Source organism: Xiphophorus hellerii, chromosome 2 (assembly GCF_003331165.1).
Source record: "Xiphophorus hellerii strain 12219 chromosome 2, Xiphophorus_hellerii-4.1, whole genome shotgun sequence".
Taxonomy (NCBI): domain Eukaryota; kingdom Metazoa; phylum Chordata; class Actinopteri; order Cyprinodontiformes; family Poeciliidae; genus Xiphophorus; species Xiphophorus hellerii.
Window position 1 is genome coordinate 23,697,080 of NC_045673.1, and position 24,490 is coordinate 23,721,569.

The window sequence follows — 24,490 nt, forward strand, 5'->3', positions numbered from 1 at the left end:
GTTCTCCAGACCCTTGCAATGACCTAATTATTCTATTCAGGTGTGGTGCAGCAGAGGCACATCTAAAAGTAGCAGGACAGTGGCCCTTGAGGAATGGAGTTTGACACCCCTGCCGTAGAGTTAGCCGTGCTTCTCCGTAGGGTTAAGCATGCTTCTTTGTGGGGGTAAAACATTGAGGGACACTTAGTTGTGTCCCTCAAAGTGAAATATTTTAAAGACAGCAGCACCAAAAGGCTTACAGCACCTGGTATTCCCAGGCAGTCCCCCGTGCTTCTCCGTAGGGTTAGTCGTGCTTCTTCGTAGGGTTAGCCGTGCTTCTTTGTGGGGGCAAAACATTGAGGGACACTTAGTTGTGTCCCTCAATGTGAAATATTTTAAAGACAGCAGCACCAAAAGGCTTACAGCACCTGGTATTCCCAGGCGGTCTCCCATCCAAGTACTAACCAGGCCCGACCCTGCTTAGCTTCCGAGATCAGACGAGATCGGGCGTTCTCAAGGCAGTGTGGCCGTAAGCCACAATGTGCTAACAGGAACAGCTTTTCGTAAAGCAGCAAAGCCAGTTGCCACTTTGTTTCTTTTTGCTTTGATTACACCTCTGTAGGGTTAGCCGTACTTCTCCGTAGAGTTAGCCGTGCTTCTCCGTAGGGTTAAGCGTGCTTCTTTGTGGGGGTAAAACATTGAGGGACACTTAGTTGTGTCCCTCAATGTGAAATATTTTAAAGACAGCAGCACCAAAAGGCTTACAGCACCTGGTATTCCCAGGCGGTCCCCCGTGCTTCTTCGTAGGGTTAGCCGTGCTTCTTTGTGGGGGCAAAACATTGACGGACACTTAGTTGTGTCCCTCAATGTGAAATATTTTAAAGACAGCAGCACCAAAAGGCTTACAGCACCTGGTATTCCCAGGCGGTCTCCCGTGCTTCTCCGTAGGGTTAGTCGTGCTTCTTCGTAGGGTTAGCCGTGCTTCTCCGTAGGGTTAAGCATGCTTCTTTGTGGGGGTAAAACATTGAGGGACACTTAGTTGTGTCCCTCAATGTGAAATATTTTAAAGACAGCAGCACCAAAAGGCTTACAGCACCTGGTATTCCCAGGCGGTCTCCCGTGCTTCTCCGTAGGGTTAGTCGTGCTTCTTCGTGGGGTTAGCCGTGCTTCTTTGTGGGGGCAAAACATTGAGGGACACTTAGTTGTGTCCCTCAATGTGAAATATTTTAAAGACAGCAGCATAAAAAGGCTTACAGCACCTGGTATTCCCAGGCGGTCTCCCATCCAAGTACTAACCAGGCCCGACCCTGCTTAGCTTCCGAGATCAGACGAGATCGGGCGTTCTCAAGGTAGTGTGGCCGTAAGCCACAATGTGCTAACAGGAACAGCTTTTCGTAAAGCAGCAAAGCCAGTTGCCACTTTGTTTCTTTTTGCTTTGATTACACCTCTGTAGGGTTAGCCGTACTTCTCCGTAGAGCACAGGAGTCAAACTCCAGTCCTCAAGGGCCGCTGTCCTGCAGTATTTAGATGTGCCACAGGTACAAAACACTGGAATGAAATTATTTAATTACCTCCTCCTTGTGTAGATCAGTTCTCCAGACCCTTGCAATGACCTAATTATTCTATTCAGGTGTGGTGCAGCAGAGGCACATCTAAAAGTAGCAGGACAGTGGCCCTTGAGGAATGGAGTTTGACACCCCTGCAGTAGAGTTAGCCGTGCTTCTCCGTAGGGTTAAGCATGCTTCTTTGTGGGGGTAAAACATTGAGGGACACTTAGTTGTGTCCCTCAATGTGAAATATTTTAAAGACAGCAGCACCAAAAGGCTTACAGCACCTGGTATTCCCAGGCGGTCTCCCGTGCTTCTCCGTAGGGTTAGTCGTGCTTTTTCGTAGGGTTAGCCGTGCTTCTTTGTGGGGGCAAAACATTGAGGGACACTTAGTTGTGTCCCTCAATGTGAAATATTTTAAAGACAGCAGCATAAAAAGGCTTACAGCACCTGGTATTCCCAGGCGGTCTCCCATCCAAGTACTAACCAGGCCCGACCCTGCTTAGCTTCCGAGATCAGACGAGATCGGGCGTTCTCAAGGTAGTGTGGCCGTAAGCCACAATGTGCTAACAGGAACACACATTGGGGTAAAGCAACAAAGCCAGTTGCCACTTTGTTTCTTTTTGCTTTGATTACACCTCTGTAGGGTTAGCCGTACTTCTCCGTAGAGTTAGCCGTGCTTCTCCGTAGGGTTAAGCGTGCTTCTTTGTGGGGGTAAAACATTGAGGGACACTTAGTTGTGTCCCTCAATGTGAAATATTTTAAAGACAGCAGCACCAAAAGGCTTACAGCACCTGGTATTCCCAGGCGGTCCCCCGTGCTTCTTCGTAGGGTTAGCCGTGCTTCTTTGTGGGGGCAAAACATTGACGGACACTTAGTTGTGTCCCTCAATGTGAAATATTTTAAAGACAGCAGCACCAAAAGGCTTACAGCACCTGGTATTCCCAGGCGGTCTCCCGTGCTTCTCCGTAGGGTTAGTCGTGCTTCTTCGTAGGGTTAGCCGTGCTTCTCCGTAGGGTTAAGCATGCTTCTTTGTGGGGGTAAAACATTGAGGGACACTTAGTTGTGTCCCTCAATGTGAAATATTTTAAAGACAGCAGCACCAAAAGGCTTACAGCACCTGGTATTCCCAGGCGGTCTCCCGTGCTTCTCCGTAGGGTTAGTCGTGCTTCTTCGTAGGGTTAGCCGTGCTTCTTTGTGGGGGCAAAACATTGACGGACACTTAGTTGTGTCCCTCAATGTGAAATATTTTAAAGACAGCAGCACCAAAAGGCTTACAGCACCTGGTATTCCCAGGCGGTCTCCCATCCAAGTACTAACCAGGCCCGACCATGCTTAGCTTCCGAGATCAGACGAGATCGGGCGTTCTCAAGGCAGTGTGGCCGTAAGCCACAATGTGCTAACAGGAACAGCTTTTCGTAAAGCAACAAAGCCAGTTGCCACTTTGTTTCTTTTTGCTTTGATTACACCTCTGTAGGGTTAGCCGTACTTCTCCGTAGAGTTAGCCGTGCTTCTCCGTAGGGTTAAGCGTGCTTCTTTGTGGGGGTAAAACATTGAGGGACACTTAGTTGTGTCCCTCAATGTGAAATATTTTAAAGACAGCAGCACCAAAAGGCTTACAGCACCTGGTATTCCCAGGCGGTCCCCCGTGCTTCTTCGTAGGGTTAGCCGTGCTTCTTTGTGGGGGCAAAACATTGACGGACACTTAGTTGTGTCCCTCAATGTGAAATATTTTGAAGACAGCAGCACCAAAAGGCTTACAGCACCTGGTATTCCCAGGCGGTCTCCCATCCAAGTACTAACCAGGCCCGACCATGCTTAGCTTCCGAGATCAGACGAGATCGGGCGTTCTCAAGGCAGTGTGGCCGTAAGCCACAATGTGCTAACAGGAACAGCTTTTCGTAAAGCAGCAAAGCCAGTTGCCACTTTGTTTCTTTTTGCTTTGATTACACCTCTGTAGGGTTAGCCGTACTTCTCCGTAGAGTTAGCCGTGCTTCTCCGTAGGGTTAAGCGTGCTTCTTTGTGGGGGTAAAACATTGAGGGACACTTAGTTGTGTCCCTCAATGTGAAATATTTTAAAGACAGCAGCACCAAAAGGCTTACAGCACCTGGTATTCCCAGGCGGTCCCCCGTGCTTCTTCGTAGGGTTAGCCGTGCTTCTTTGTGGGGGCAAAACATTGACGGACACTTAGTTGTGTCCCTCAATGTGAAATATTTTAAAGACAGCAGCACCAAAAGGCTTACAGCACCTGGTATTCCCAGGCGGTCTCCCGTGCTTCTCCGTAGGGTTAGTCGTGCTTCTTCGTAGGGTTAGCCGTGCTTCTCCGTAGGGTTAAGCATGCTTCTTTGTGGGGGTAAAACATTGAGGGACACTTAGTTGTGTCCCTCAATGTGAAATATTTTAAAGACAGCAGCACCAAAAGGCTTACAGCACCTGGTATTCCCAGGCGGTCTCCCGTGCTTCTCCGTAGGGTTAGTCGTGCTTCTTCGTGGGGTTAGCCGTGCTTCTTTGTGGGGGCAAAACATTGAGGGACACTTAGTTGTGTCCCTCAATGTGAAATATTTTAAAGATAGCAGTACCAAAAGGCTTACAGCACCTGGTATTCCCAGGCGGTCTCCCATCCAAGTACTAACCAGGCCCGACCCTGCTTAGCTTCCGAGATCAGACGAGATCGGGCGTTCTCAAGGTAGTGTGGCCGTAAGCCACAATGTGCTAACAGGAACAGCTTTTCGTAAAGCAGCAAAGCCAGTTGCCACTTTGTTTCTTTTTGCTTTGATTACACCTCTGTAGGGTTAGCCGTACTTCTCCGTAGAGCACAGGAGTCAAACTCCAGTCCTCAAGGGCCGCTGTCCTGCAGTATTTAGATGTGCCACAGGTACAAAACACTGGAATGAAATTATTTAATTACCTCCTCCTTGTGTAGATCAGTTCTCCAGACCCTTGCAATGACCTAATTATTCTATTCAGGTGTGGTGCAGCAGAGGCACATCTAAAAGTAGCAGGACAGTGGCCCTTGAGGAATGGAGTTTGACACCCCTGCCGTAGAGTTAGCCGTGCTTCTCCGTAGGGTTAAGCATGCTTCTTTGTGGGGGTAAAACATTGAGGGACACTTAGTTGTGTCCCTCAATGTGAAATATTTTAAAGACAGCAGCACCAAAAGGCTTACAGCACCTGGTATTCCCAGGCGGTCCCCCGTGCTTCTTCGTAGGGTTAGCCGTGCTTCTTTGTGGGGGCAAAACATTGACGGACACTTAGTTGTGTCCCTCAATGTGAAATATTTTAAAGACAGCAGCACCAAAAGGCTTACAGCACCTGGTATTCCCAGGCGGTCTCCCGTGCTTCTCCGTAGGGTTAGTCGTGCTTCTTCGTAGGGTTAGCCGTGCTTCTCCGTAGGGTTAAGCATGCTTCTTTGTGGGGGTAAAACATTGAGGGACACTTAGTTGTGTCCCTCAATGTGAAATATTTTAAAGACAGCAGCACCAAAAGGCTTACAGCACCTGGTATTCCCAGGCGGTCTCCCGTGCTTCTCCGTAGGGTTAGTCGTGCTTCTTCGTGGGGTTAGCCGTGCTTCTTTGTGGGGGCAAAACATTGAGGGACACTTAGTTGTGTCCCTCAATGTGAAATATTTTAAAGACAGCAGCATAAAAAGGCTTACAGCACCTGGTATTCCCAGGCGGTCTCCCATCCAAGTACTAACCAGGCCCGACCCTGCTTAGCTTCCGAGATCAGACGAGATCGGGCGTTCTCAAGGTAGTGTGGCCGTAAGCCACAATGTGCTAACAGGAACAGCTTTTCGTAAAGCAGCAAAGCCAGTTGCCACTTTGTTTCTTTTTGCTTTGATTACACCTCTGTAGGGTTAGCCGTACTTCTCCGTAGAGCACAGGAGTCAAACTCCAGTCCTCAAGGGCCGCTGTCCTGCAGTATTTAGATGTGCCACAGGTACAAAACACTGGAATGAAATTATTTAATTACCTCCTCCTTGTGTAGATCAGTTCTCCAGACCCTTGCAATGACCTAATTATTCTATTCAGGTGTGGTGCAGCAGAGGCACATCTAAAAGTAGCAGGACAGTGGCCCTTGAGGAATGGAGTTTGACACCCCTGCCGTAGAGTTAGCCGTGCTTCTCCGTAGGGTTAAGCATGCTTCTTTGTGGGGGTAAAACATTGAGGGACACTTAGTTGTGTCCCTCAATGTGAAATATTTTAAAGACAGCAGCACCAAAAGGCTTACAGCACCTGGTATTCCCAGGCGGTCTCCCATCCAAGTACTAACCAGGCCCGACCGTGCTTAGCTTCCGAGATCAGACGAGATCGGGCGTTCTCAAGGTAGTGTGGCCGTAAGCCACAATGTGCTAACAGGAACACACATTGGGGTAAAGCAACAAAGCCAGTTGCCACTTTGTTTCTTTTTGCTTTGATTACACCTCTGTAGGGTTAGCCGTACTTCTCCGTAGAGTTAGCCGTGCTTCTCCGTAGGGTTAAGCATGCTTCTTTGTGGGGGTAAAACATTGAGGGACACTTAGTTGTGTCCCTCAATGTGAAATATTTTAAAGACAGCAGCACCAAAAGGCTTACAGCACCTGGTATTCCCAGGCGGTCCCCCGTGCTTCTCCGTAGGGTTAGTCGTGCTTCTTCGTAGGGTTAGCCGTGCTTCTTTGTGGGGGCAAAACATTGAGGGACACTTAGTTGTGTCCCTCAATGTGATATATTTTAAAGACAGCAGCACCAAAAGGCTTACAGCACCTGGTATTCCCAGGCGGTCTCCCGTGCTTCTCCGTAGGATTAGTCGTGCTTCTTCGTAGGGTTAGCCGTGCTTCTTTGTGGGGGCAAAACATTGAGGGACACTTAGTTGTGTCCCTCAATGTGAAATATTTGAAAGACAGCAGCACCAAAAGGCTTACAGCACCTGGTATTCCCAGGCGGTCTCCCATCCAAGTACTAACCAGGCCCGACCCTGCTTAGCTTCCGAGATCAGACGAGATCGGGCGTTCTCAAGGTAGTGTGGCCGTAAGCCACAATGTGCTAACAGGAACAGCTTTTCGTAAAGCAGCAAAGCCAGTTGCCACTTTGTTTCTTTTTGCTTTGATTACACCTCTGTAGGGTTAGCCGTACTTGTCCGTAGAGTTAGCCGTGCTTCTCCGTAGGGTTAAGCATGCTTCTTTGTGGGGGTAAAACATTGAGGGACACTTAGTTGTGTCCCTCAATGTGAAATATTTTAAAGACAGCAGCACCAAAAGGCTTACAGCACCTGGTACTCCCAGGCGGTCCCCCGTGCTTCTCCGTAGGGTTAGTCGTGCTTCTTCGTAGGGTTAGCCGTGCTTCTTTGTGGGGGCAAAACATTGAGGGACACTTAGTTGTGTCCCTCAATGTGAAATATTTTAAAGACAGCAGCACCAAAAGGCTTACAGCACCTGGTATTCCCAGGCGGTCTCCCATCCAAGTACTAACCAGGCCCGACCCTGCTTAGCTTCCGAGATCAGACGAGATCAGGCGTTCTCAAGGCAGTGTGGCCGTAAGCCACAATGTGCTAACAGGAACAGCTTTTCGTAAAGCAGCAAAGCCAGTTGCCACTTTGTTTCTTTTTGCTTTGATTACACCTCTGTAGGGTTAGCCGTACTTCTCCGTAGAGTTAGCCGTGCTTCTCCGTAGGGTTAAGCGTGCTTCTTTGTGGGGGTAAAACATTGAGGGACACTTAGTTGTGTCCCTCAATGTGAAATATTTTAAAGACAGCAGCACCAAAAGGCTTACAGCACCTGGTATTCCCAGGCGGTCCCCCGTGCTTCTTCGTAGGGTTAGCCGTGCTTCTTTGTGGGGGCAAAACATTGACGGACACTTAGTTGTGTCCCTCAATGTGAAATATTTTAAAGACAGCAGCACCAAAAGGCTTACAGCACCTGGTATTCCCAGGCGGTCTCCCGTGCTTCTCCGTAGGGTTAGTCGTGCTTCTTCGTAGGGTTAGCCGTGCTTCTCCGTAGGGTTAAGCATGCTTCTTTGTGGGGGTAAAACATTGAGGGACACTTAGTTGTGTCCCTCAATGTGAAATATTTTAAAGACAGCAGCACCAAAAGGCTTACAGCACCTGGTATTCCCAGGCGGTCTCCCATCCAAGTACTAACCAGGCCCGACCGTGCTTAGCTTCCGAGATCAGACGAGATCGGGCGTTCTCAAGGTAGTGTGGCCGTAAGCCACAATGTGCTAACAGGAACACACATTGGGGTAAAGCAACAAAGCCAGTTGCCACTTTGTTTCTTTTTGCTTTGATTACACCTCTGTAGGGTTAGCCGTACTTCTCCGTAGAGTTAGCCGTGCTTCTCCGTAGGGTTAAGCATGCTTCTTTGTGGGGGTAAAACATTGAGGGACACTTAGTTGTGTCCCTCAATGTGAAATATTTTAAAGACAGCAGCACCAAAAGGCTTACAGCACCTGGTATTCCCAGGCGGTCCCCCGTGCTTCTCCGTAGGGTTAGTCGTGCTTCTTCGTAGGGTTAGCCGTGCTTCTTTGTGGGGGCAAAACATTGAGGGACACTTAGTTGTGTCCCTCAATGTGATATATTTTAAAGACAGCAGCACCAAAAGGCTTACAGCACCTGGTATTCCCAGGCGGTCTCCCGTGCTTCTCCGTAGGATTAGTCGTGCTTCTTCGTAGGGTTAGCCGTGCTTCTTTGTGGGGGCAAAACATTGAGGGACACTTAGTTGTGTCCCTCAATGTGAAATATTTGAAAGACAGCAGCACCAAAAGGCTTACAGCACCTGGTATTCCCAGGCGGTCTCCCATCCAAGTACTAACCAGGCCCGACCCTGCTTAGCTTCCGAGATCAGACGAGATCGGGCGTTCTCAAGGTAGTGTGGCCGTAAGCCACAATGTGCTAACAGGAACAGCTTTTCGTAAAGCAGCAAAGCCAGTTGCCACTTTGTTTCTTTTTGCTTTGATTACACCTCTGTAGGGTTAGCCGTACTTCTCCGTAGAGCACAGGTGTCAAACTCCAGTCCTCAAGGGCCGCTGTCCTGCAGTTTTTAGATGTGCCACAGGTACAAAACACTGGAATGAAATTATTTAATTACCTCCTCCTTGTGTAGATCAGTTCTCCAGACCCTTGCAATGACCTAATTATTCTATTCAGGTGTGGTGCAGCAGAGGCACATCTAAAAGTAGCAGGACAGTGGCCCTTGAGGAATGGAGTTTGACACCCCTGCCGTAGAGTTAGCCATGCTTCTCCGTAGGGTTAAGCATGCTTCTTTGTGGGGGTAAAACATTGAGGGACACTTAGTTGTGTCCCTCAATGTGAAATATTTTAAAGACAGCAGCACCAAAAGGCTTACAGCACCTGGTACTCCCAGGCGGTCCCCCGTGCTTCTCCGTAGGGTTAGTCGTGCTTCTTCGTAGGGTTAGCCGTGCTTCTTTGTGGGGGCAAAACATTGAGGGACACTTAGTTGTGTCCCTCAATGTGAAATATTTTAAAGACAGCAGCACCAAAAGGCTTACAGCACCTGGTATTCCCAGGCGGTCTCCCATCCAAGTACTAACCAGGCCCGACCCTGCTTAGCTTCCGAGATCAGACGAGATCGGGCGTTCTCAAGGTAGTGTGGCCGTAAGCCACAATGTGCTAACAGGAACAGCTTTTCGTAATGTAGCAAAGCCAGTTGCCACTTTGTTTCTTTTTGCTTTGATTACACCTCTGTAGGGTTAGCCGTACTTCTCCGTAGAGCACAGGTGTCAAACTCCAGTCCTCAAGGGCCGCTGTCCTGCAGTATTTAGATGTGCCACAGGTACAAAACACTGGAATGAAATTATTTAATTACCTCCTCCTTGTGTAGATCAGTTCTCCAGACCCTTGCAATGACCTAATTATTCTATTCAGGTGTGGTGCAGCAGAGGCACATCTAAAAGTAGCAGGACAGTGGCCCTTGAGGAATGGAGTTTGACACCCCTGCCGTAGAGTTAGCCGTGCTTCTCCGTAGGGTTAAGCATGCTTCTTTGTGGGGGTAAAACATTGAGGGACACTTAGTTGTGTCCCTCAATGTGAAATATTTTAAAGACAGCAGCACCAAAAGGCTTACAGCACCTGGTATTCCCAGGCGGTCCCCCGTGCTTCTCCGTAGGGTTAGTCGTGCTTCTTCGTGGGGTTAGCCGTGCTTCTTTGTGGGGGCAAAACATTGAGGGACACTTAGTTGTGTCCCTCAATGTGAAATATTTTAAAGATAGCAGTACCAAAAGGCTTACAGCACCTGGTATTCCCAGGCGGTCTCCCATCCAAGTACTAACCAGGCCCGACCCTGCTTAGCTTCCGAGATCAGACGAGATCGGGCGTTTTTTTTTTTTGTTTTTTTTTTTCTTTTATTTATGAAAAAATTCAAAAGTAAAAAAAAAAAATTTTTTTTACAATTATTTACAGTGAACAAAATGAATAACAAAAATTTTAAATTACTAAAAAATAAAACAGATTTCAATCATTAATGTGAAAAAAAAAAAAAGAAATCAATAGAATTAAATTAATTCAAAATAAAATTTGAATTAAAATATAATTGTTTACGACAAAACAAAGTAAAAAAAAACATATGCACAAATCTCATTTTCAAACAAAACATACGCAAATAAGATAAAAGAAAACAATCATTAATTGTAATATACTAAACAACAAAAGTTCAAAAAGACCATCCTTGAAAATAAACACATTTTATAAGAGGCCCAAACATATTTTCACAAAGTCCCTTGCTGATGCTATTTACTGTTTTAAGATGATTTTGCAATAGTCCTGAAAAAAGCTTCCAACGGTCCACTTTCTTGTTATCATAGAGTTGAAGATTTCTGGAAATGTAGATGGTGTGCCTGGCCAGGGAAAGAATGATGTTACAGAGGTTGAATTGTGTCTTTGTTAAATGTCCGAGAGAAGATGTGATTCCAAAAAGTCTGATTGAGTCCCAGTTGTTGTCGTCCGTTGTAGAGATGTTGTTGATGATTTGATGGATCTTGTTCCAGAAGAGGGTGCAGCCGGGACAGTGGAGGAACAGGTGCTCTAAAGTCTCGGGGTCTGAAAGACAAACTGTACAGTCTCTGCCATACTTCTCCTTGTTTATCTGGTGCAGGATGACGCCCGTAAAAATTCTTCTGTGCCTTAACAGAAAATCGGTGTTGTTGGCTTGTTGATGACTAAATTTGAGCTGTGTGTTTGACCAAATGTTGTAAACCGGTATACTGGGAAATATTTTTGCCCATTGCTTATGAGCTGTGGGTTCTTTGCTAATATGTGAAACTAATAAACAGTACCATTTTTTTGTTGTCACTAAACTGATGTTTGTTTTCTTATCACCAATTGATAGAAGGAAAGTCGGGGCGTCATCCTGCACCTCCTGATGTCGTCTACTCCTGCCAATGATCGAGGAGCAGTGGAAAGGCAAAGCGGCCTGGATCTTTTTAGCATGTTTAACTAAGATATTTTTTTTATAAGGCGTTCTAGATAATCTGAAAAGGTTGAGTATTTTATTGATATCCACTGATCCCCGATCATTCAGAACCTGCCCAAAGGTGTGAATACCGGCTCTCCTCCAGGACGGGAGACTTAGCATCCTGCCCTCACAGACCACCTCAGGGTTGTTGAAAATCGGCAGCGAGAGACAAGACCTGTACTTGACATGCGTGATGAGTTGAAACCTAATTTTGTTCCAGGCTTCAAGACATTCTGTGAATAATTCGTTAGACTGTATTAGTGTTGGATCAGAAATTGAACATAGATTATAAATGTTTTTTGTACCAAATGAGTTGAGACCGGATAGAAAATAGTCATGCCAAATGTGCTTGATAGGAGAAGTTAAGAACCTGGTGATAAGTTTTATTCGTATTGCTTGTTTTTTTGATTGAATGTCAACTAATTTGAGTCCTCCTTCTTTAGGCGGAGCAATCATTGTTTTACGGCTGACTAAATTGCTTCTGCTTTTCCAGATGAATAAAGAGATTTGACTGTTAAATCTGTTGAGTACTTGTTTTGGGAGATCATAAACACTGAGTGGATAAATGATTTTAGAGATGATTAAACTGTTTATTATAACTACTTTCCCTTTGATGGTTAATTTCCTTTGATTCCAGAGATTGAGCTGTTTTTGTATTTTGTTTATGATGTTTTTCCAGGTCTCGTCTCTCGCCGCTCTCCACTGCTTACCAAGGTACACGCCCAGGACCTTGACTGTGTCCTCCACCTCCCTGAACTTCCACCTTCCCGATGTCCGAGCCGCCCCACCACAATACATTATCTCAGATTTGGTTGTATTAATTTTTGCTCCTGAAGCTGAACCGTACGTTTGTAGATGTTTCATAACCAATTCTAAACTGTTTTCATCTTTGACTGTTATTGAAGTGTCGTCTGCAAACTGAAATATTTTACTGTCATTGCCCTGTGGTGATTTTATTCCTTGAATATTTTTGTCCTGTCTAATCAGGATGGCGAGGGGCTCAGCCACCAGGCTGTAGAGCAGGGAGGACAGAGGACACCCCTGTCTGACTGACCTATGTAAACGGAAATAATCTGTGAAATGACCATTGCATTTGACCTTACTTTCTGCTTTTGAATATAATAACTGTAACTTGCTGATAAATGATTGACCAAATCCAAATTTATTTAAAACTGCCCATAAGAAGTTATGTTCCACCCTATCAAAAGCTTTACTAAAATCTATATTTAGAAATATGCCTTGTGAACTGACCATGGACTGGATAGTATGATTTATTGATAACACTGTATCTGAAATGTTTCTTTGAGGAATACCGTAAGCTTGCGATGAACTGATTAAAGTGCCTATTACTGATTTTAACCTGTTTGCTAGTATTTTGGAATATATTTTGTAATCTGTATTTAATAAACTAATGGGTCTGTAGTTTTCCAAGTTATTCCTGTCACCCTTGTTTTTGTAAAGAATGGTTATGACTCCTTGGGCGAAGGTCCTGGGCGTGCACCCTGTTTGCTCCATGACAGAAAAAACCCGCAATAGTATTTTACTTATTGGATCTTTGAACTGTTTATAAAATTCAGAAGTAATGCCATCATGTCCAGGACTTTTATTATTATTCAATGAGTTGATAACGTGTTTAATTTCTTCCTCTGTCAATGGAGCATCACAACAGAGACTGTCTTCCCGAGAGAGTGAGGAATCGATCACACCGACAACCTGATTTATTTTATTGGTAGAAATGTTTTCACTTGTAAAAAGATGTGAATAAAAAGTCTGAACCGTTTCTAAAATACTTGTTATGTCTGACACCTTTTCTCCCTTCTCATTTAGCAATTCATTTATTGTTGCGTTAGCTTGTTTGCGTTTCTCTTGAGCCAGAAAGAAAGCTGTAGATTTTTCTCCTTCTGTTAAATATTTTGCTTTGCTGCGAATAATGGCTCCTTTACATTTATTTATTTCTATTTGCTCTAGTTGTTTTTTTATTATCAAATAATCTGTTATGTCTCTGCTTTGGTCATTTTCTAAATGATCTAATTCACTATTTAACTTTCTTCTTAAAATGCATTCATTATGGAGTTCTCTCCGTTTTTTCTGTCTGCTATATTTTATGGAAAGGTTTTTGACTCTTTGTTTGGCCTGATCCCACCACTCTAGCAGGTTGTCAGTGTGATCCATTTCCCCACTCAGGGTCTGCAGCAGGATGCCAATCTCACCTCTGTAAGCCTCATCCTGAAGAAGAGCAGCATTCAGACACCAGAGACCCCCATTTCTGATGCCTCTTCCCATCTCAACCTGCAGGAAGGAATGGTCACTCCAGACGTTGTCCCGGATGAGACAGGATGACACCTCGGGGACAAGAGAAGACGAGATCAGGCACAAGTCGAGTCGTGATTGTTTCAGTTTTCCTAAAATGACCTGTTTTCTGGTAAATTGTTTTTTACCTGGGTGAAAAAGTCTCCAAATATCTATCAAACTATTTTGTGTAATAATGTCAAAAAGTGTGTTCCTGCTATAATCCTCAGAAAATGTGCAGTTATTTGAAACGTCAGATTTTGTTAGTGTTATGTTAAAGTCTCCTATTATGATACAATTTGTAACTATCCATTGTCTTAAACCAATAAAGAACTTTTTCCTGTGTGTATCTATGTTTGGTGCATGAATATTAATTAACCTACATGATTTATTATTGTAAAAGAAATCTATTATGATAAGTTTACCCTGCTTATCTTTATGAATTAAATGACAATTGTTAAACAGACCCTCCCTCATAAAAATGGCAACCCCACCCGCTTGAGTACTTGATGTAGATGAAAACATTTTCCCTTTCCATTTATGTGACATCTCTTTTTCTTTTGAAATATCCCACTTTGTTTCTTGTAGACAGAGTATATCGAAATGCGATTGAAAAATGACTGCGTTCACCTTTTCTTCCCTGTTGAGCCCACGGGCATTAAGCGAGAGAAGGAGCATTAGTGTTAAGTGGAAAAAAGTTGCCATAGTCATTTTTTAACTTTTCTTTTGGGTTTTGTTGCTAGGCTTGCCAGTCTTTTCCTAGTTTGTATTATTTTTGTAAGATCAAGATCAGGATCCGACTCTACATAGTCCACTATTTTGAGCGTCCGCGGCAAAGCGCTCAGCGGGGTCTGAAAAGACGGCAGATGGGTCGGCGATAGAAGCTGCGAGTTTCCTTCGGCTACAGGGGGAAGAGGCGCAGCGACTTCTTCCCGCTCCTCTTCGACTGTGTTTTTACCGTTTTTGGATACTTCGCCCATAGCCAGCGCACCGGACACCTCTGCGGCCGGCGCTCTGGCCACAGACCACTCAGCACTTGGCATGCACTCGCTCAGCTCTTCCTCACCTCCCTCCACCTGCTCATTCTCTTCCACTTCCCCCTCCATTTCGCTTTCGTCTCCGCTCTGCGTATCAGCTTCCTTGAAGTCCACTGTCAGACCCTGGTCTTGATCATCAGATTCACTTAAGTTGCAAATGCATTTATCTATTTGATTTTGGCAGATTTGACATTTCTTTTCCTGTTTTTTTCCGAGCATTCTCTCACATAATGCCCCTGGACTCCGCAGAAATGACAGCAAAAATCAGGACAGTCCCTGACAATGTGGCCCGGTTGTAAACATATCCTGCAAACTTTAACCTGTCTATCATGAATAACTCTGAAATATTCTGGACCAAGAGCTGTGTTAAATCTGGCAGAATAAGGCAGAGACTGTACAGTTTCAGTAAATTTGACTTTTACAAACCGTGTTCCATCGGCAATCTTCGTTCCCGGCCACACCCGACGCTTGATTTCTGACACTGCTTTAACTCCCCAAGTATGTAACTTGCTTAAAATCTCCTCGTCTGTGATGTAAGCTGGTAACGTTAAGAAGGAGACCACCAGTTCATCATTTATAAGTTCTTTGGCGTGTATTGTAGATGATCCCATCTTGAATCCGTCCAAAAGTCTCTTTTTTGCTTTTTCATTGCTTAATGTGATTTCAAATTTCTTGTCCGATAATACTCGACATGCTAATAAACCTCCACACAGAAAGCGTATGTTTTTCATCAGGTCTAGCACTGAAATCTTTTCGTCTCCCACAACTTCAATCTGGACCGTGTTTTCTTTTTCAAAAACTCCAGTCATTTTCACTTGTTCGAAGCTTGTTTCCGTGTTCCTTTCCAAATTGTCCAAAACCGAGGGATCTGTCCGCTTGTTCTTTGACAACTCCATTACAAAAAGGAGAAAACCCCTCCCCAACAGTAGAAAACTGTGGGGAGGTAATTCTACAAAATAAAAAAAAACACCAAAAAAGGTTCCAAAATCCAAAAAAGAACGAAAAAACAGAGCTGCAAAAAAAATGTTACCCCTACCGCTGTGCAAACAAACAGCTGACTAACGCAGAGTGGGCGTGACCAAGGTAGTGTGGCCGTAAGCCACAATGTGCTAACAGGAACAGCTTTTCGTAAAGCAGCAAAGCCAGTTGCCACTTTGTTTCTTTTTGCTTTGATTACACCTCTGTAGGGTTAGCCGTACTTCTCCGTACAGCACAGGTGTCAAACTCCTGTCCTCAAGGGCCGCTGTCCTGCAGTTTTTAGATGTGCAACAGGTACAAAACACTGGAATGAAATTATTTAATTACCTCCTCCTTGTGTAGATCAGTTCTCCAGACCCTTGCAATGACCTAATTATTCTATTCAGGTGTGGTGCAGCAGAGGCACATCTAAAAGTAGCAGGACAGTGGCCCTTGAGGAATGGAGTTTGACACCCCTGCCGTAGAGTTAGCCGTGCTTCTCCGTAGGGTTAAGCATGCTTCTTTGTGGGGGTAAAACATTGAGGGACACTTAGTTGTGTCCCTCAATGTGAAATATTTTAAAGACAGCAGCACCAAAAGGCTTACAGCACCTGGTATTCCCAGGCGGTCCCCCGTGCTTCTTCGTAGGGTTAGTCGTGCTTCTTTGTGGGGGTAAAACATTGAGGGACACTTAGTTGTGTCCCTCAATGTGAAATATTTTAAAGACAGCAGCACCAAAAGGCTTACAGCACCTGGTATTCCCAGGCGGTCTCCCATCCAAGTACTAACCAGGCCCGACCCTGCTTAGCTTCCGAGATCAGACGAGATCGGGCGTTCTCAAGGTAGTGTGGCCGTAAGCCACAATGTGCTAACAGGAACAGCTTTTCGTAAAGCAGCAAAGCCAGTTGCCACTTTGTTTCTTTTTGCTTTGATTACACCTCTGTAGGGTTAGCCGTACTTGTCCGTAGAGTTAGCCGTGCTTCTCCGTAGGGTTAAGCATGCTTCTTTGTGGGGGTAAAACATTGAGGGACACTTAGTTGTGTCCCTCAATGTGAAATATTTTAAAGACAGCAGCACCAAAAGGCTTACAGCACCTGGTATTCCCAGGCGGTCCCCCGTGCTTCTCCGTAGGGTTAGTCGTACTTCTTCGTAGGGTTAGCCGTGCTTCTTTGTGGGGGCAAAACATTGAGGGACACTTAGTTGTGTCCCTCAATGTGAAATATTTTAAAGACAGCAGCACCAAAAGGCTTACAGCACCTGGTATTCCCAGGCGGTCTCCCATCCAAGTACTAACCAGGCCCGACCCTGCTTAGCTTCCGAGATCAGACGAGATCGGGCGTTCTCAAGGTAGTGTGGCCGTAAGCCACAATGTGCTAACAGGAACAGCTTTTCGTAAAGCAGCAAAGCCAGTTTCTACTTTGTTTCTTTGTGCTTTGATTACACCTCTGTAGGGTTAGCCGTACTTCTCCGTAGAGCACAGGTGTCAAACTCCAGTCCTCAAGGGCCGCTGTCCTGCAGTTTTTAGATGTGCCACAGGTACAAAACACTGGAATGAAATTATTTAATTACCTCCTCCTTGTGTAGATCAGTTCTCCAGACCCTTGCAATGACCTAATTATTCTATTCAGGTGTGGTGCAGCAGAGGCACATCTAAAAGTAGCAGGACAGTGGCCCTTGAGGAATGGAGTTTGACACCCCTGCCGTAGAGTTAGCCATGCTTCTCCGTAGGGTTAAGCATGCTTCTTTGTGGGGGTAAAACATTGAGGGACACTTAGTTGTGTCCCTCAATGTGAAATATTTTAAGGACAGCAGCACCAAAAGGCTTACAGCACCTGGTATTCCCAGGCGGTCTCCCATCCAAGTACTAACCAGGCCCGACCCTGCTTAGCTTCCGAGATCAGACGAGATCGGGCGTTCTCAAGGTAGTGTGGCCGTAAGCCACAATGTGCTAACAGGAACAGCTTTTCGTAAAGCAGCAAAGCCAGTTGCCACTTTGTTTCTTTTTGCTTTGATTACACCTCTGTAGGGTTAGCCGTACTTCTCCGTAGAGCACAGGTGTCAAACTCCAGTCCTCAAGGGCCGCTGTCCTGCAGTTTTTAGATGTGCCACAGGTACAAAACACTGGAATGAAATTATTTAATTACCTCCTCCTTGTGTAGATCAGTTCTCCAGACCCTTGCAATGACCTAATTATTCTATTCAGGTGTGGTGCAGCAGAGGCACATCTAAAAGTAGCAGGACAGTGGCCCTTGAGGAATGGAGTTTGACACCCCTGCCGTAGAGTTAGCCATGCTTCTCCGTAGGGTTAAGCATGCTTCTTTGTGGGGGTAAAACATTGAGGGACACTTAGTTGTGTCCCTCAATGTGAAATATTTTAAAGACAGCAGCACCAAAAGGCTTACAGCACCTGGTATTCCCAGGCGGTCTCCCATCCAAGTACTAACCAGGCCCGACCCTGCTTAGCTTCCGAGATCAGACGAGATCGGGCGTTCTCAAGGTAGTGTGGCCGTAAGCCACAATGTGCTAACAGGAACAGCTTTTCGTAAAGCAGCAAAGCCAGTTGCCACTTTGTTTCTTTTTGCTTTGATTACACCTCTGTAGGGTTAGCCGTACTTCTCCGTAGAGTTAGCCGTGCTTCTCCGTAGGGTTAAGCGTGCTTCTTTGTGGGGGTAAAACATTGAGGGACACTTAGTTGTGTCCCTCAATGTGAAATATTTTAAAGACAGCAGCACCAAAAGGCTTACAGCACCTGGTATTCCCAGGCGGTCCCCCGTGCTTCTCCGTAGGGTTAGTCGTACTTCTTCGTAGGGTTAGCCGTGCTTCTTTGTGGGGGCAAAACATTGAGGGACACTTAGTTGTGTCCCTCAATGTGAAATATTTTAAAGACAGCAGCACCAAAAGGCTTACAGCACCTGGTATTCCCAGGCGGTCTCCCATCCAAGTACTAACCAGGCCCGACCCTGCTTAGCTTCCGAGATCAGACGAGATCGGGCGTTCTCAAGGTAGTGTGGCCGTAAGCCACAATGTGCTAACAGGAACAGCTTTTCGTAAAGCAGCAAAGCCAGTTGCCACTTTGTTTCTTTTTGCTTTGATTACACCTCTGTAGGGTTAGCCGTACTTCTCCGTAGAGTTAGCCGTGCTTCTCCGTAGGGTTAAGCGTGCTTCTTTGTGGGGGTAAAACATTGAGGGACACTTAGTTGTGTCCCTCAATGTGAAATATTTTAAAGACAGCAGCACCAAAAGGCTTACAGCACCTGGTATTCCCAGGCGGTCCCCCGTGCTTCTCCGTAGGGTTAGTCGTGCTTCTTCGTAGGGTTAGCCGTGCTTCTTTGTGGGGGCAAAACATTGAGGGACACTTAGTTGTGTCCCTCAATGTGAAATATTTTAAAGACAGCAGCACCAAAAGGCTTACAGCACCTGGTATTCCCAGGCGGTCTCCCATCCAAGTACTAACCAGGCCCGACCCTGCTTAGCTTCCGAGATCAGACGAGATCGGGCGTTCTCAAGGTAGTGTGGCCGTAAGCCACAATGTGCTAACAGGAACAGCTTTTCGTAAAGCAGCAAAGCCAGTTTCTACTTTGTTTCTTTTTGCTTTGATTACACCTCTGTAGGGTTAGCCGTACTTCTCCGTAGAGCACAGGTGTCAAACTCCAGTCCTCAAGGGCCGCTGTCCTGCAGTTTTTAGATGTGCCACAGGTACAAAACACTGGAATGAAATTATTTAATTACCTCCTCCTTGTGTAGATCAGTTCTCCAGACCCTTGCAATGACCTAATTATTCTATTCAGGTGTGGTGCAGCAGAGGCACATCTAAAAGTAGCAGGACAGTGGCCCTTGAGGAATGGAGTTTGACACCCCTGCCGTAGAGTTAGCCATGCTTCTCCGTAGGGTTAAGCATGCTTCGTTGTGGGGGTAAAACATTGAGGGACACTTAGTTGTGTCCCTCAATGTGAAATATTTTAAGGACAGCAGCACCAAAAGGCTTACAGCACCTGGTATTCCCAGGCGGTCTCCCATCCAAGTACTAACCAGGCCCGACCCTGCTTAGCTTCCGAGATCAGACGAGATCGGGCGTTCTCAAGGTAGTGTGGCCGTAAGCCACAATGTGCTAACAGGAACAGCTTTTCGTAAAGCAGCAAAGCCAGTTGCCACTTTGTTTCTTTTTGCTTTGATTACACCTCTGTAGGGTTAGCCGTACTTCTCCGTAGAGTTAGCCGTGCTTCTCCGTAGGGTTAAGCGTGCTTCTTTGTGGGGGTAAAACATTGAGGGACACTTAGTTGTGTCCCTCAATGTGAAATATTTTAAAGACAGCAGCACCAAAAGGCTTACAGCACCTGGTATTCCCAGGCGGTCCCCCGTGCTTCTCCGTAGGGTTAGTCGTACTTCTTCGTAGGGTTAGCCGTGCTTCTTTGTGGGGGCAAAACATTGAGGGACACTTAGTTGTGTCCCTCAATGTGAAATATTTTAAAGACAGCAGCACCAAAAGGCTTACAGCACCTGGTATTCCCAGGCGGTCTCCCATCCAAGTACTAACCAGGCCCGACCCTGCTTAGCTTCCGAGATCAGACGAGATCGGGCGTTCTCAAGGTAGTGTGGCCGTAAGCCACAATGTGCTAACAGGAACAGCTTTTCGTAAAGCAGCAAAGCCAGTTGCCACTTTGTTTCTTTTTGCTTTGATTACACCTCTGTAGGGTTAGCCGTACTTCTCCGTAGAGTTAGCCGTGCTTCTCCGTAGGGTTAAGCGTGCTTCTTTGTGGGGGTAAAACATTGAGGGACACTTAGTTGTGTCCCTCAATGTGAAATATTTTAAAGACAGCAGCACCAAAAGGCTTACAGCACCTGGTATTCCCAGGCGGTCCCCCGTGCTTCTCCGTAGGGTTAGTCGTACTTCTTCGTAGGGTTAGCCGTGCTTCTTTGTGGGGGCAAAACATTGAGGGACACTTAGTTGTGTCCCTCAATGTGAAATATTTTAAAGACAGCAGCACCAAAAGGCTTACAGCACCTGGTATTCCCAGGCGGTCTCCCATCCAAGTACTAACCAGGCCCGACCCTGCTTAGCTTCCGAGATCAGACGAGATCGGGCGTTCTCAAGGTAGTGTGGCCGTAAGCCACAATGTGCTAACAGGAACAGCTTTTCGTAAAGCAGCAAAGCCAGTTTCTACTTTGTTTCTTTTTGCTTTGATTACACCTCTGTAGGGTTAGCCGTACTTCTCCGTAGAGCACAGGTGTCAAACTCCAGTCCTCAAGGGCCGCTGTCCTGCAGTTTTTAGATGTGCCACAGGTACAAAACACTGGAATGAAATTATTTAATTACCTCCTCCTTGTGTAGATCAGTTCTCCAGACCCTTGCAATGACCTAATTATTCTATTCAGGTGTGGTGCAGCAGAGGCACATCTAAAAGTAGCAGGACAGTGGCCCTTGAGGAATGGAGTTTGACACCCCTGCCGTAGAGTTAGCCATGCTTCTCCGTAGGGTTAAGCATGCTTCTTTGTGGGGGTAAAACATTGAGGGACACTTAGTTGTGTCCCTCAATGTGAAATATTTTAAAGACAGCAGCACCAAAAGGCTTACAGCACCTGGTATTCCCAGGCGGTCCCCCGTGCTTCTCCGTAGGGTTAGTCGTACTTCTTCGTAGGGTTAGCCGTGCTTCTTTGTGGGGGCAAAACATTGAGGGACACTTAGTTGTGTCCCTCAATGTGAAATATTTTAAAGACAGCAGCACCAAAAGGCTTACAGCACCTGGTATTCCCAGGCGGTCTCCCATCCAAGTACTAACCAGGCCCGACCCTGCTTAGCTTCCGAGATCAGACGAGATCGGGCGTTCTCAAGGTAGTGTGGCCGTAAGCCACAATGTGCTAACAGGAACAGCTTTTCGTAAAGCAGCAAAGCCAGTTTCTACTTTGTTTCTTTTTGCTTTGATTACACCTCTGTAGGGTTAGCCGTACTTCTCCGTAGAGCACAGGTGTCAAACTCCAGTCCTCAAGGGCCGCTGTCCTGCAGTTTTTAGATGTGCCACAGGTACAAAACACTGGAATGAAATTATTTAATTACCTCCTCCTTGTGTAGATCAGTTCTCCAGACCCTTGCAATGACCTAATTATTCTATTCAGGTGTGGTGCAGCAGAGGCACATCTAAAAGTAGCAGGACAGTGGCCCTTGAGGAATGGAGTTTGACACCCCTGCCGTAGAGTTAGCCATGCTTCTCCGTAGGGTTAAGCATGCTTCTTTGTGGGGGTAAAACATTGAGGGACACTTAGTTGTGTCCCTCAATGTGAAATATTTTAAAGACAGCAGCACCAAAAGGCTTACAGCACCTGGTATTCCCAGGCGGTCTCCCGTGCTTCTCCGTAGGGTTAGTCGTGCTTCTTCGTAGGGTTAGCCGTGCTTCTTTGTGGGGGCAAAACATTGAGGGACACTTAGTTGTGTCCCTCAATGTGAAATATTTTAAAGACAGCAGCACCAAAAGGCTTACAGCACCTGGTATTCCCAGGCGGTCTCCCATCCAAGTACTAACCAGGCCCGACCCTGCTTAGCTTCCGAGATCAGACGAGATCGGGCGTTCTCAAGGTAGTGTGGCCGTAAGCCACAATGTGCTAACAGGAACAGCTTTTCGTAAAGCAGCAAAGCCAGTTTCTACTTTGTTTCTTTTTGCTTTGATTACACCTCTGTAGGGTTAGCCGTACTTCTCCGTAGAGCACAGGTGTCAAACTCCAGTCCTCAAGGGCCGCTGTCCTGCAGTTTTTAGATGTGCCACAGGTACAAAACACTGGAATGAAATTATTTAATTACCTCCTCCTTGTGTAGATCAGTTCTCCAGACCCTTGCAATGACCTAATTATTCTATTCAGGTGTGGTGCAGCAGAGGCACATCTAAAAGTAGCAGGACAGTGGCCCTTGAGGAATGGAGTTTGACACCCCTGCCGTAGAGTTAGCCATGCTTCTCCGTAGGGTTAAGCATGCTTCTTTGTGGGGGTAAAACATTGAGGGACACTTAGTTGTGTCCCTCAATGTGAAATATTTTAAGGACAGCAGCACCAAAAGGCTTACAGCACCTGGTATTCCCAGGCGGTCTCCCATCCAAGTACTAACCAGGCCCGACCCTGCTTAGCTTCCGAGATCAGACGAGATCGGGCGTTCTCAAGGTAGTGTGGCCGTAAGCCACAATGTGCTAACAGGAACAGCTTTTCGTAAAGCAGCAAAGCCAGTTGCCACTTTGTTTCTTTTTGCTTTGATTACACCTCTGTAGGGTTAGCCGTACTTCTCCGTAGAGCACAGGTGTCAAACTCCAGTCCTCAAGGGCCGCTGTCCTGCAGTTTTTAGATGTGCCACAGGTACAAAACACTGGAATGAAATTATTTAATTACCTCCTCCTTGTGTAGATCAGTTCTCCAGACCCTTGCAATGACCTAATTATTCTATTCAGGTGTGGTGCAGCAGAGGCACATCTAAAAGTAGCAGGACAGTGGCCCTTGAGGAATGGAGTTTGACACCCCTGCCGTAGAGTTAGCCATGCTTCTCCGTAGGGTTAAGCATGCTTCTTTGTGGGGGTAAAACATTGAGGGACACTTAGTTGTGTCCCTCAATGTGAAATATTTTAAAGACAGCAGCACCAAAAGGCTTACAGCACCTGGTATTCCCAGGCGGTCTCCCATCCAAGTACTAACCAGGCCCGACCCTGCTTAGCTTCCGAGATCAGACGAGATCGGGCGTTCTCAAGGTAGTGTGGCCGTAAGCCACAATGTGCTAACAGGAACAGCTTTTCGTAAAGCAGCAAAGCCAGTTGCCACTTTGTTTCTTTTTGCTTTGATTACACCTCTGTAGGGTTAGCCGTACTTCTCCGTAGAGCACAGGTGTCAAACTCCAGTCCTCAAGGGCCGCTGTCCTGCAGTTTTTAGATGTGCCACAGGTACAAAACACTGGAATGAAATTATTTAATTACCTCCTCCTTGTGTAGATCAGTTCTCCAGACCCTTGCAATGACCTAATTATTCTATTCAGGTGTGGTGCAGCAGAGGCACATCTAAAAGTAGCAGGACAGTGGCCCTTGAGGAATGGAGTTTGACACCCCTGCCGTAGAGTTAGCCATGCTTCTCCGTAGGGTTAAGCATGCTTCTTTGTGGGGGTAAAACATTGAGGGACACTTAGTTGTGTCCCTCAATGTGAAATATTTTAAAGACAGCAGCACCAAAAGGCTTACAGCACCTGGTATTCCCAGGCGGTCCCCCGTGCTTCTCCGTAGGGTTAGTCGTACTTCTTCGTAGGGTTAGCCGTGCTTCTTTGTGGGGGCAAAACATTGAGGGACACTTAGTTGTGTCCCTCAATGTGAAATATTTTAAAGACAGCAGCACCAAAAGGCTTACAGCACCTGGTATTCCCAGGCGGTCTCCCATCCAAGTACTAACCAGGCCCGACCCTGCTTAGCTTCCGAGATCAGACGAGATCGGGCGTTCTCAAGGTAGTGTGGCCGTAAGCCACAATGTGCTAACAGGAACAGCTTTTCGTAAAGCAGCAAAGCCAGTTTCTACTTTGTTTCTTTTTGCTTTGATTACACCTCTGTAGGGTTAGCCGTACTTCTCCGTAGAGCACAGGTGTCAAACTCCAGTCCTCAAGGGCCGCTGTCCTGCAGTTTTTAGATGTGCCACAGGTACAAAACACTGGAATGAAATTATTTAATTACCTCCTCCTTGTGTAGATCAGTTCTCCAGACCCTTGCAATGACCTAATTATTCTATTCAGGTGTGGTGCAGCAGAGGCACATCTAAAAGTAGCAGGACAGTGGCCCTTGAGGAATGGAGTTTGACACCCCTGCCGTAGAGTTAGCCATGCTTCTCCGTAGGGTTAAGCATGCTTCTTTGTGGGGGTAAAACATTGAGGGACACTTAGTTGTGTCCCTCAATGTGAAATATTTTAAAGACAGCAGCACCAAAAGGCTTACAGCACCTGGTATTCCCAGGCGGTCCCCCGTGCTTCTCCGTAGGGTTAGTCGTGCTTCTTCGTAGGGTTAGCCGTGCTTCTTTGTGGGGGCAAAACATTGAGGGACACTTAGTTGTGTCCCTCAATGTGAAATATTTTAAAGACAGCAGCACCAAAAGGCTTACAGCACCTGGTATTCCCAGGCGGTCCCCCGTGCTTCTTCGTAGGGTTAGCCGTGCTTCTTTGTGGGGGCAAAACATTGACGGACACTTAGTTGTGTCCCTCAATGTGAAATATTTTAAAGACAGCAGCACCAAAAGGCTT

The 24,490-nt window shown here is 46.2% G+C and overlaps 1 long non-coding RNA gene and 27 other non-coding genes across 28 annotated transcripts; 1 reads left to right on the forward strand and 27 right to left on the reverse strand.

The window, feature by feature from the left end:
- Nucleotides 1-395: 395 nt before the first annotated feature.
- Nucleotides 396-514, reverse strand: LOC116712571 (5S ribosomal RNA). Its single transcript, XR_004337569.1, has one exon. It is a non-coding gene; the product is annotated as a 5S ribosomal RNA (ribosomal RNA).
- Nucleotides 515-1,226: 712 nt separating this feature from the next.
- LOC116713127 (5S ribosomal RNA) lies at nt 1,227-1,345 on the reverse strand. Its single transcript, XR_004337793.1, has one exon. It is a non-coding gene; the product is annotated as a 5S ribosomal RNA (ribosomal RNA).
- A 619-nt stretch (nt 1,346-1,964) lies between these two features.
- On the reverse strand, nt 1,965-2,083 carry LOC116713165 (5S ribosomal RNA). Its single transcript, XR_004337808.1, has one exon. It is a non-coding gene; the product is annotated as a 5S ribosomal RNA (ribosomal RNA).
- Nucleotides 2,084-2,797: 714 nt separating this feature from the next.
- Nucleotides 2,798-2,916, reverse strand: LOC116712641 (5S ribosomal RNA). Its single transcript, XR_004337606.1, has one exon. It is a non-coding gene; the product is annotated as a 5S ribosomal RNA (ribosomal RNA).
- Nucleotides 2,917-3,280: 364 nt separating this feature from the next.
- On the reverse strand, nt 3,281-3,399 carry LOC116712652 (5S ribosomal RNA). Its single transcript, XR_004337608.1, has one exon. It is a non-coding gene; the product is annotated as a 5S ribosomal RNA (ribosomal RNA).
- A 712-nt stretch (nt 3,400-4,111) lies between these two features.
- Nucleotides 4,112-4,230, reverse strand: LOC116713198 (5S ribosomal RNA). The gene has a single exon (XR_004337820.1). It is a non-coding gene; the product is annotated as a 5S ribosomal RNA (ribosomal RNA).
- A 945-nt stretch (nt 4,231-5,175) lies between these two features.
- LOC116713203 (5S ribosomal RNA) lies at nt 5,176-5,294 on the reverse strand. Its single transcript, XR_004337821.1, has one exon. It is a non-coding gene; the product is annotated as a 5S ribosomal RNA (ribosomal RNA).
- A 456-nt stretch (nt 5,295-5,750) lies between these two features.
- On the reverse strand, nt 5,751-5,869 carry LOC116712716 (5S ribosomal RNA). The gene has a single exon (XR_004337638.1). It is a non-coding gene; the product is annotated as a 5S ribosomal RNA (ribosomal RNA).
- Nucleotides 5,870-6,420: 551 nt separating this feature from the next.
- LOC116713204 (5S ribosomal RNA) lies at nt 6,421-6,539 on the reverse strand. The gene has a single exon (XR_004337823.1). It is a non-coding gene; the product is annotated as a 5S ribosomal RNA (ribosomal RNA).
- A 386-nt stretch (nt 6,540-6,925) lies between these two features.
- LOC116712753 (5S ribosomal RNA) lies at nt 6,926-7,044 on the reverse strand. Its single transcript, XR_004337661.1, has one exon. It is a non-coding gene; the product is annotated as a 5S ribosomal RNA (ribosomal RNA).
- A 549-nt stretch (nt 7,045-7,593) lies between these two features.
- Nucleotides 7,594-7,712, reverse strand: LOC116712722 (5S ribosomal RNA). Its single transcript, XR_004337642.1, has one exon. It is a non-coding gene; the product is annotated as a 5S ribosomal RNA (ribosomal RNA).
- A 551-nt stretch (nt 7,713-8,263) lies between these two features.
- On the reverse strand, nt 8,264-8,382 carry LOC116713209 (5S ribosomal RNA). Its single transcript, XR_004337825.1, has one exon. It is a non-coding gene; the product is annotated as a 5S ribosomal RNA (ribosomal RNA).
- A 619-nt stretch (nt 8,383-9,001) lies between these two features.
- Nucleotides 9,002-9,120, reverse strand: LOC116713213 (5S ribosomal RNA). The gene has a single exon (XR_004337826.1). It is a non-coding gene; the product is annotated as a 5S ribosomal RNA (ribosomal RNA).
- Nucleotides 9,121-13,041: 3,921 nt separating this feature from the next.
- LOC116707653 (uncharacterized) lies at nt 13,042-13,413 on the forward strand. Its single transcript, XR_004336549.1, has 2 exons — nt 13,042-13,183; nt 13,265-13,413. It is a non-coding gene; the product is annotated as an uncharacterized LOC116707653 (long non-coding RNA).
- A 2,579-nt stretch (nt 13,414-15,992) lies between these two features.
- On the reverse strand, nt 15,993-16,111 carry LOC116713217 (5S ribosomal RNA). Its single transcript, XR_004337827.1, has one exon. It is a non-coding gene; the product is annotated as a 5S ribosomal RNA (ribosomal RNA).
- Nucleotides 16,112-16,497: 386 nt separating this feature from the next.
- Nucleotides 16,498-16,616, reverse strand: LOC116713222 (5S ribosomal RNA). The gene has a single exon (XR_004337828.1). It is a non-coding gene; the product is annotated as a 5S ribosomal RNA (ribosomal RNA).
- A 456-nt stretch (nt 16,617-17,072) lies between these two features.
- Nucleotides 17,073-17,191, reverse strand: LOC116713234 (5S ribosomal RNA). The gene has a single exon (XR_004337830.1). It is a non-coding gene; the product is annotated as a 5S ribosomal RNA (ribosomal RNA).
- Nucleotides 17,192-17,647: 456 nt separating this feature from the next.
- LOC116713239 (5S ribosomal RNA) lies at nt 17,648-17,766 on the reverse strand. Its single transcript, XR_004337832.1, has one exon. It is a non-coding gene; the product is annotated as a 5S ribosomal RNA (ribosomal RNA).
- A 386-nt stretch (nt 17,767-18,152) lies between these two features.
- On the reverse strand, nt 18,153-18,271 carry LOC116713246 (5S ribosomal RNA). Its single transcript, XR_004337835.1, has one exon. It is a non-coding gene; the product is annotated as a 5S ribosomal RNA (ribosomal RNA).
- A 386-nt stretch (nt 18,272-18,657) lies between these two features.
- LOC116713252 (5S ribosomal RNA) lies at nt 18,658-18,776 on the reverse strand. The gene has a single exon (XR_004337840.1). It is a non-coding gene; the product is annotated as a 5S ribosomal RNA (ribosomal RNA).
- A 456-nt stretch (nt 18,777-19,232) lies between these two features.
- Nucleotides 19,233-19,351, reverse strand: LOC116713259 (5S ribosomal RNA). The gene has a single exon (XR_004337842.1). It is a non-coding gene; the product is annotated as a 5S ribosomal RNA (ribosomal RNA).
- Nucleotides 19,352-19,737: 386 nt separating this feature from the next.
- Nucleotides 19,738-19,856, reverse strand: LOC116713263 (5S ribosomal RNA). The gene has a single exon (XR_004337843.1). It is a non-coding gene; the product is annotated as a 5S ribosomal RNA (ribosomal RNA).
- Nucleotides 19,857-20,242: 386 nt separating this feature from the next.
- Nucleotides 20,243-20,361, reverse strand: LOC116713271 (5S ribosomal RNA). The gene has a single exon (XR_004337845.1). It is a non-coding gene; the product is annotated as a 5S ribosomal RNA (ribosomal RNA).
- Nucleotides 20,362-20,980: 619 nt separating this feature from the next.
- On the reverse strand, nt 20,981-21,099 carry LOC116713278 (5S ribosomal RNA). The gene has a single exon (XR_004337847.1). It is a non-coding gene; the product is annotated as a 5S ribosomal RNA (ribosomal RNA).
- Nucleotides 21,100-21,718: 619 nt separating this feature from the next.
- LOC116713282 (5S ribosomal RNA) lies at nt 21,719-21,837 on the reverse strand. The gene has a single exon (XR_004337848.1). It is a non-coding gene; the product is annotated as a 5S ribosomal RNA (ribosomal RNA).
- A 456-nt stretch (nt 21,838-22,293) lies between these two features.
- On the reverse strand, nt 22,294-22,412 carry LOC116713286 (5S ribosomal RNA). The gene has a single exon (XR_004337853.1). It is a non-coding gene; the product is annotated as a 5S ribosomal RNA (ribosomal RNA).
- Nucleotides 22,413-22,868: 456 nt separating this feature from the next.
- On the reverse strand, nt 22,869-22,987 carry LOC116713299 (5S ribosomal RNA). Its single transcript, XR_004337855.1, has one exon. It is a non-coding gene; the product is annotated as a 5S ribosomal RNA (ribosomal RNA).
- Nucleotides 22,988-23,606: 619 nt separating this feature from the next.
- Nucleotides 23,607-23,725, reverse strand: LOC116713303 (5S ribosomal RNA). Its single transcript, XR_004337857.1, has one exon. It is a non-coding gene; the product is annotated as a 5S ribosomal RNA (ribosomal RNA).
- Between the last annotated feature and the right edge of the window lie 765 nt (nt 23,726-24,490).